This window comes from Orycteropus afer, unplaced genomic scaffold, assembly GCF_000298275.1.
Source record: "Orycteropus afer afer isolate SDZICR_OR568_19922 unplaced genomic scaffold, OryAfe1.0 scaffold00096, whole genome shotgun sequence".
Taxonomy (NCBI): Eukaryota; Metazoa; Chordata; class Mammalia; order Tubulidentata; family Orycteropodidae; genus Orycteropus; species Orycteropus afer.
Genome location: NW_006921683.1, coordinates 6,652,885 through 6,661,894, shown reverse-complemented (window position 1 = coordinate 6,661,894; position 9,010 = coordinate 6,652,885). Strand labels below are relative to the sequence as shown.

Genomic DNA, 9,010 nt, shown 5'->3' with positions numbered 1-9,010 from the left:
GAAGCACTTAGCACAGTCTTAATAGTATACCTGTATGGTCAGTAACTGCAATTCCCCCAAATGGGTCTCAGACCCCATCTTATTTAGCTGTCCTTGTAAGAAACTGCAAGCCATTTCCCTTCTCCCTTCCTGTCATATTGCTCATTCCTTACCTCACTTAAGGTATTACAGTATGTGATATGAAGCACTTAGCACAGTCCTAATAGTATACCTGTATGGTCAATAGCTGAAATCCCCTCAAATGGGTCTCAGACCCCATCTCATTAGCTGTCCTTATAAGAAACTGCAAGCCATTTCCCTTCTCCCTTCCTGTCATATTGCTCATTCCTTACCTCACTTAAGGTATTATAGTATGTGATATGAAGCACTTGTTGTTGTTATGTGCTGTCAAGTTGGACCTGACTCATAGCAACCCCTCCTTGGGTTTTCAAGGCAGGATCACTATGGAAGTAGATTGCCCAACCTTCCTTCCAAATGACCTGTCATAGTCATTCAAAGTTCATGAAAAGAAATTAGTAAGTCTCTTTATTCTGGCTTAACTACATTCAGTATGAAAAGCTTTTCAGTTAAGTAACTATTTCTTCTGTTACTGGGTTTTCTGAGTAAACAAAGCAAGCAAGGACAGGAAATAAGTATAATTTAACTATAAGATGGACTTATAATCAAACAGCCAATAATGTGGCTTAAGGTAACAAATCCTTTCTTGAATGCTTTGGACACAATGAAAAGAAAAAAAAAAAAACCCTAAGTTTTTGCTCTTTTTATATAGCATATATTTTATTAAAATTCATACTAACATATTCTCATACTGAAAAGGTAATTTAGTGGAAGGACCTTTTGATATTTGAATCACCTGATAACACAATAATCCTTATTTAAAAACAAAAAGACAAACAACAAAATAATTTGTCTTTCTTACAGGTAGACATTGAAGTGGATCTACTTCAATTTTCTTTTTAAAAATCTCCAATGACAAAAGTAAATTAAAATTTAAATAAAGTGTATTAAAAAATGGTTTACTAACCTACTGGCCTCCTGTACCATTTTCTGTTTTCTATTGTTTTGATGCAGGTTCTTCTCTGTTTTTCTCTTTCTCATTTCTCTGGTCCAGCTTCAATATTTTCATCACATTCTTCATCACTACCAAATTTAAGTTTCCTTGCCCTGAAACTATGCATTTCCTTTATTAGGCCCAGCCTAGGCAAATTTATTTCCCTTTCCTTTTCCTTTAAATCTGTGACCGTTTGACTTTCATTTATTTAGGGATTGTTGTTGATATTCCATGATTTTTTTTCAATGCTACTTTTCCACATCTCCTTCTAGTACTTTTCATGTTACTTCTTTGTTCCTTAATTGTAGGTTACCAATACGTGCATCTTTGGCTTTATCCTGTACTTCTTTAGCTTTTTCTTTAAATAGAATTACTCCCTCTTTTGCATCTCTAACAAAGTCTATCCATTTTATTTCTCCATGATTTGAGAAAAGGATATGTAAACCTTCTTCACAGTTCTGATCATCTAAGTCACCCAAAAACTTCAGCAAGCTGCCCATCTTTTCTTCTAGAGATTTCGTTTCAGCATCTTCTGCTAACTTCTGTTTTTCTTCTTGCTCTTATTTAGCTCATAATTTAGCTTCCACATTATTTTCTTTCTTCATTCTTTTTTGCAAAATAATCTTCCCTGAAAAGTATTAGCAGGTCTGTTTGTTTGCACTTCTGGCCAAAGTCTATACAAACTTCTTAGAAATTTCATTGCTATCAAACACAACAAATATTGATTCCTCAAATGCACTGTGCAATGTTTTTCTCATCTGAATATTTACTACTTGACTTTTGTCTTCTAACCATTCTTTTATATTTTATGTCATCAAGGGTTGCATCAGTTGGGAAGCCTTTAATATAAACAGATCTGGGTTCTTTTTTTTTTTTAATTTTTACATCATTTTTATACTCATTAGTCACTTCAGGGAGGGGTTTGCTTGGAGATCTTCTGATTTAGTTTTATCTTTACTTATTTCCATGAGTTCTACCTTTGTTTGCTCAATGCCTCTATTTCATTAAAATCTGTTGTTAGACAGTTTGTTGTTGTTGTTATGTGCTGTCGAGTCATAGCGACTCATAGCGACCCCTCCTTGGGTTTCCAAGGCAGTATCACTACAGAAGTAGATTGCCCAACCTTCCTTCCAAGGAGTCACTGGTGGGTTTGAACCACCAGCCTTCTGGTTAGTAGTCAAGTGCCTCGGGCACTATGCTACCAGAGCTCCAGAGGTACCCAGCCTTCATCTAGTTTTAAAAATTTGTCTTGTGGCAAATTGTTGTTGTTGTTGTTATGTGCCATCGAGTTGGACCCTACTCATAGCGACCCCTTCTTGGGTTTCCGAGTCACCAAAATAATACTCAATTTGATGACAGATTTTGGCCTCCAGCACAGATTTTTCACTATCACCATTTTCGGCCATTGTGTCTATTTGAGTATCTTCCTTTATGGCTCTGGTCGTGCAGAGGTGCTCCACAGGAACAGTAGCAGCCAGCTAGGTCCCTACTTCCAAGAGCTGCCAGCTGGCCTTAGGTGCTTAAAGATGGGGAGCTTGGAGGCTGTCAGAATGAGTTTCTTGATGTTGGAATTACACATAATCTGGGTGGTCAGTTGTCAAGGACGCGGTAGAAGAGATCTTTGCATGGAGAATAAATTTGACTGGAAATAATTTAAAGGGTCCCTTCTGGCTCAGGGAGCTCTGGTAGGGTAGTGCCTGTGGCATTTGACTGCTAACTAGAAGGCTGGCGGTTCAAACCCTGAGGAAGTTTGGGCAATCTACTTCTGTAGTGACACCACCTCAGAAACCCAAGAAGGGGACACTATGAGTTGAATCTGATTCCATGGCAGTGAGTTGTTTTTTTTTTTCCTAGCTCAAGAATTCTAGCTCGTCAATGTTGCCAAAGTTTGGAGAGCATTAGAATGTTAATATTATTTTAGAATCCTGGAAGAAACATTCTCTCTTAATAAATAGTGGGTATTTCTTTTCTTTTTATTTATCTCTCTATTTACTTTTAATCATTGTTATACCTTGTGAAAGGAATTCTGGTGGTATAGTGGTTAAAGCATTTGGCTGCTAACCAAAAAGTCTGTGGTTCTGTTCTGGTTATCTGGTGCCACTCTGACAAGGATATACCACAAATGGGATGGCTTTAACAAACAGGAGTTTATTCTTTTACATTTTTAGGCTTTAAGTCCGAGTTCAAAGTGCCAGGCTCTGGGGGGCAGGTGAAAGCCCCTCAACCTTGGGCTTCAGCTCTGCCTCCTTCTCTGGGCCCACTGAAGCTGTTCTTACTGTTGTTGTTATGTGACATCGAGTCGGACCTGACTCATAGCGACCCCTCCTTGGGTTGCCAAGGCAGTATCACTATGGAAGTAGATTGCCCAACCTTCCTTCTGAGGAGTGGCTGGTGGGTTTGAAGCGCCAGCCTTCTGGTTAGCAGTCAAGTGCCTTAGGTACTATGCTACCAGAGCTCCCTCATTGAAACTAGATAGAGGCTTTTTTTTTCACTCAGACAACTGCTGGCTGTTGAGGCTGACAAGGCAATGTTGACAAGTAAAAAGGCACAGTCCCGATGTTACCAAACCACATGGCAGGCCATTCATTCAAGTCCATTGCAAGTCCCAAGGTTGTCAGAGCATGGCAGGCTGCTAAACAATGACATGGCCGCATGCAGGGTTCAAGGGTGCCATAAGCTAGAGACCATTCCCAAAGCTGTTTCTTATATATGGGAAGCAGACCACGTACCCAAAACAGTTGTTCAGCTGCTCCAATAGATTCCACCATGGAGTTAATTACCAATCTCATCATGGGGAATAACTACATTCAGCTGCCCAACCACTCAATCAGGCCCAGCTAAGTTGACACACAAACTTAAGCACTGGAGGTTTGAACTCACCAGGCACTCCGTAGGAGAAAGATGAGGCAGTCTGCTTCAGTAAAGATTTACAGTCTTGGAAACCCTAGGGAGCAGTTCTATTCTGTCCTATAGGGTCACTATGAGTTGAATCGACTTGATGGTAGTGGGTTGGGAATACCTTGTGACATCACCTACTACTTGCCACCTGTTACCTAACATAATGAAATGCAATTTTTAAAAAATTGTAAACAAATTGATTTTTTTTTTTTTTAGCAGAAGCAGGAAGGTCTTAAATTGGGCAAGTAGGCACATATAAAATTTATATACCTGGTCCCAGCAAGGTAAGACTTGTTTCTGTGTTAAGAGCATATGGGTCAGAAGAAGGGGCTTGGGGTATGGTGGACATGGATAGCAGAGCAGAGAGAAAGGGTGGTACATTAATTCAGTGCTCCTACTTTGATAACGAAAGCCTATTAGGTATGTACTGTTTGTTTCTCACAATCAAAAAGGGACTAGAATTTTGGCAAGCTTTTTATCTTGGTTTTTGTGAAGTAAGTCTGATCCTGAAGCTGGTAGAGGTGTGGATTGATGGTGTGAAGTGGGAGGTCTGTGGGGAGTCATCTTATATCTTATCATTACCAAAAGCTGCACAACTGCTCTCAGGGCTACTTTATTTTTTCCAGGACTACTTTAAGAACTAAAGATAATGTCACTGATTCCATGGCAAAGGTGAGAATGATTTTACACAATCTTATCTATGGAAATATTTACTTCCAACCTAGTGGCAGGGATTAGCCTTTTTATATTGCTCTGAATTTAACTTTAAGAAGTTCTGATGGCATAGTGGGTAAAGCATTTGGCTGCTTTCCAGAAGGCCGACAGTTCAAACCTACCAGCTGCTTCATGGGAGGAAGATGAGGTCTACTTCTGTAAAGATTTACAGCCTTGGAAACCCAATGGGGGTTGCTATGAGTCAGAATTCACTTGATGACAATGGGTGTTGGAGAATTTAACTTTGTGCTTTTCTTTCTTTCTTTCTTTTCTTTTTTTTTAATTGTGCTTCTGGTGCAAATTTATAAAGCAGATTTGTTTTATATTCAACAGTTCATGCACATTTGAGTTCACTGCCCTGATTACAATTCCCAACCATAAAAAACTCTCCTCTCCTCGCCTCCTGTGACTGTCCCCGCCCTGTGCCCTTGCTATCTATGCATTCCTTTTTGTTCAGCTTTCCCTTTATGTGAATGCTACCCTTATGATGTCTCATGGTTGATTGATCTAAGGGGTGCATCTCCTTGAGGTAAGTGTTTTGCATGTAGGTCTGTCTTTCTACTATTGGGTTGAGAGCCAACCACAGAAGTAAGTCCATTTCTAGGCCTGAAGGATAATGTAAGGCTATAATTTTGGGGGTTCCACTGATCTCCATCCGACCAGTAATTCTGGTCATTTTTGTGTTTTTGAATTTTGTTCCACATTTTTCCTTCCACTCTAACCAGGATCTCTAATTCTAATCCCTTTCCTGTGGTTGGCATTGGTAGCTGGGCACCTTCTAGTTCTTCTGGTCTCAAGGTCATGAAGGCTGAGGTCTTTGTGGTCATTTGGATTCACTGCCCTGGTTACAATTCCCAACAGTAACTATGATTTTCTTCACACTTCTTTGCTCTAGGAGAGAGGAGACCAATAGTTGCATCTTAGATGGCTGCTCAATTTGGGAACTTAACTTTGGAGGAGGCCCTCCCATAAGAAGTTACAGTTACAAGGACTTGCTGCAGATGGTAGGGAGAACTGGAGTTCCTTAATGTTCCTTGTTAATCGATAGCCTTCCACCATAGTTAGTCTGAATATGCATTGACTCATTCAATTGCAAACTAACTTGGCAACATCATAATGCAGTCAACAATCTACTTGTGGATAGAATCAGATAACATAGTCAGGACTCCACAGATAAAGTATATTCTGGAAGCCATTGTGTGGACAATGTGTCAAGGGCCATGTGTTTGGATCCATGGGCCAAGGATTTAATAAAATGGAATATTATTAAAAAAATTAATTGGCCCTATCAAATTAAATTCTAAGAACCACCTCTCTGCTGTGTTTACAAATATAGCACAACTATCTGTGTTTTGGTTATTTAGCACCGCTCTACAGAAAATCCCACAAATGTGATAGCTTGAATAAACAGGAATTTATTCCCTTACAGTTTTGGAAGTTAGAAGTCTGAGTTCAAAGTGCCAGGTCTAGGGGCTGGGTGACAGCCCCTTGACCTTGGACTTCAGCTCTGCCTCTTGCTCCCAGCCCACTGAAGCTAGGCAGCTGCTGGGTGCTGAGGCTATCAAGCCTGAGGTTGACAAATAAAAAGGCACAGTCCCAATATTACCAAACAACATGGCAGGCCACAAATTCAAGTTCTAAGATTGGTAGAGCATAGTAGGCTGCTGAACAACGACTTGGCTACATGCAGGGCTCAAACATGCCAAAAAGCTAGCTTTTCCAATATAAAAGCTACTTCTTTTATACTGGAAGCAGATCACATCCCTAAAGCAGCTACTTAGCTGCTCCAGTACTTAGCAATCCCACCTTGGGATTGATTACCAATCTCATCATGGGGAATACCTGTATCCAGCTGACTGGCCACTCAACCAGGCTCAGGCCAGGTAACACACAACCTTAACTACCACAACCTATATTTTGTTTTCACAGCTTAAAAATTGGCTGTCAATGTCAGAGAGAGAATTTGCAAATTTTCTCTCTATGAATGAATTAAAGAGCCCTGATGGTACTGTAAAGGAGCTTTGGTGGCATAGTGGATAAGGTCTTTGGCTGCTAACCAGAAGATTGGCGGTTCAAACCTACCAACTGCTTTGTGGAAAGAAGGTGGGGTGATCTACTTCCATAAAGATGTATAGCCTTAGAAACCCAACGGGGTCACTATGAGTTGGAATCGACTCCATGGCAGTGAGGTTGGTTTGTTTTTTTGGTGTGGGGCCATGGTTTTGTGCTTGGTGGCTAACCAAAAGGTTGGCTATTTGACACCCCCTCCCCATGGCAATGTAGGAGAAAAATGTATCTGTCTGCTTCTGTAAAGATTACAGCCTTTGAAACCCTACAAGGTAATTCTACTCTGTCCTAAAGTGTAGCTAGTCGAATTGATTTAAGGGTAATAGGTATGGTTAATGAATTTTAATTAACTGGAGAATGATTTGCTTCATAAAGGTGAGTTAGTTAAAAGAGAGAAAATTAGTCATTTTCAGGGGGAAAAACAAAAACTACTGTCTTGGATTAAGTCAAATCCCAAATTTCAGACAAGGTCTACATTAGTGTTATAAATAGTTTCCTCCAAATCCAACAAGTGAAAGAGCTTTTAAAATCCAAGGCCCTATATTTATTTATTTATTAGTTTTTAAAATTTTTATTGTGATTTGGGTGAAAGTTTACAGAGCAAATGCATTTTCCATACAGCAGTTCATATATATTTTATCTCATAACATTGACTGCAATTACCTCCAATGTAACAGCTCTCCTCCCACTTCCTCCCCATAGTAACCCACTTCCTCCCCATAGTAACCTCTTCCCTATGTCCTTCCCTCCCATGCTACTCCCACCCCTGGAGCTGTCTCCCTGCACAAACACTGCCCTTCTGTTCTCCCATGATTGATCACTCCAAGTAGTATATCTATATGCCTGTCTGTTGTTTGGCTGGAAGCCACAAGAGTGAGTTCAATTCCAGATCCGAAGGGTGGCTAGGGGCCATAGTCTCAGGAGTCTCAGCAGGCTCTATCACATAGTGAACTTGGTCTTTTTTTGTTTTTATGATTTTGAGTTTTGTTCCACATTATTCTCCCACTCTATCCAGGATCTCCTGTACCAACTGATCCCCCTCCAAGGGGTTGACAGTGGTAGCTGGGCACCATTTAGTTCTTCTGGTATCATGGTCATATAGGCTGAGGATCACATGGTCTACCAGTCCCTTGGACTGATTGTTTCCATTCATCTTTGATTTTCTTCATTCTTTGCTCTGGACAAGGAGAGACCCATCATTGCATCCAGATGGCCACTTGCAAGCTTTAAGATCCCATTCGTTACTCACCAAAGTAGGATAGAAAACAATGTTTTTGTGTAGTATGTTATGCCAATTGAGCTCGATGTCCCCTGTGACCATGGTCCTCAGCCCATAGGTCCAACTACTCGTTCCCTCCAGGTAGCTGACCGTGGCCAAGAAGACACCATAACTTTGCTCCTTGTCATCTGTGCTATACACCTGCACATTCTTATATAAGAATATGCATGTAGAAACATTGCGTGCTAACCCTATACATGGTCATGGACACACTTCCCTGCCTAGACTACCTGATCATTCAGCCTGTCTGTCCATCTATCCACCCATAGATCAATGCTTGCCATACTGACAACACAGTACCGTGCATGCAAAAGGGTTCATCTTTATTGTCTGTACCTTCCATGTACCTCTCTATGTCTTCCTCTTCTTCAGTGCCACTGTGTTGATCACTCACATTTGGTACATTGCCCTTCCCTTCACACAAATAGGTATTTGTCTCTACCTATCTAGCAGTGTTCTCTCCCCTCCCCTCCTACCGCTGGTAACCGACAAAGAAAATTTACTTCCATATATAAACCTTTCCTTGACTTTTTACAATAACAGACTATAACAATATTTGTCCTTCTGTGATTGACTTTTTTCACTCAGCATAATGTCCTCCAAGTTCATCCATGTTACATGGTGTTTTGCATATTCTATGTTATTCTTCAGGGTTGCATAGTATTCAATTGTGTGTCTGTACCACTTTTTGCTTATCCATTCTTCTGCTGATGGGAACCTAGGTCGTTTCCATCTTTCTGCTATTGTAAATAGTGCTGCTGTGATGATCATGGGTGTGCATATGTCTATTCTTGTCCTGGCTCTCACTTCTTTAGGATGTTGTTGTTGTTGTTGTTGTTGTTGTTACAGAGTTGGACCTGTCTCATAGCAACCCCTCCCTGGATTTCCGAGGCAGTATTACTACAGAAGTAGATTGCCCAACCTTCCTCCCTAGGAGTGGCTGGTGGGTTTGAACCACTAGCCTTCTGGTTAGCAGTCAAGTTTTAGGCACTATGGTACCA

The 9,010-nt window shown here is 40.6% G+C and overlaps 1 pseudogene; it reads right to left on the bottom strand.

The window, feature by feature from the left end:
• Nucleotides 1-1,024: 1,024 nt before the first annotated feature.
• On the bottom strand, nucleotides 1,025-2,457 carry LOC103198554 (annotated as a pseudogene).
• Nucleotides 2,458-9,010: the final 6,553 nt, after the last annotated feature.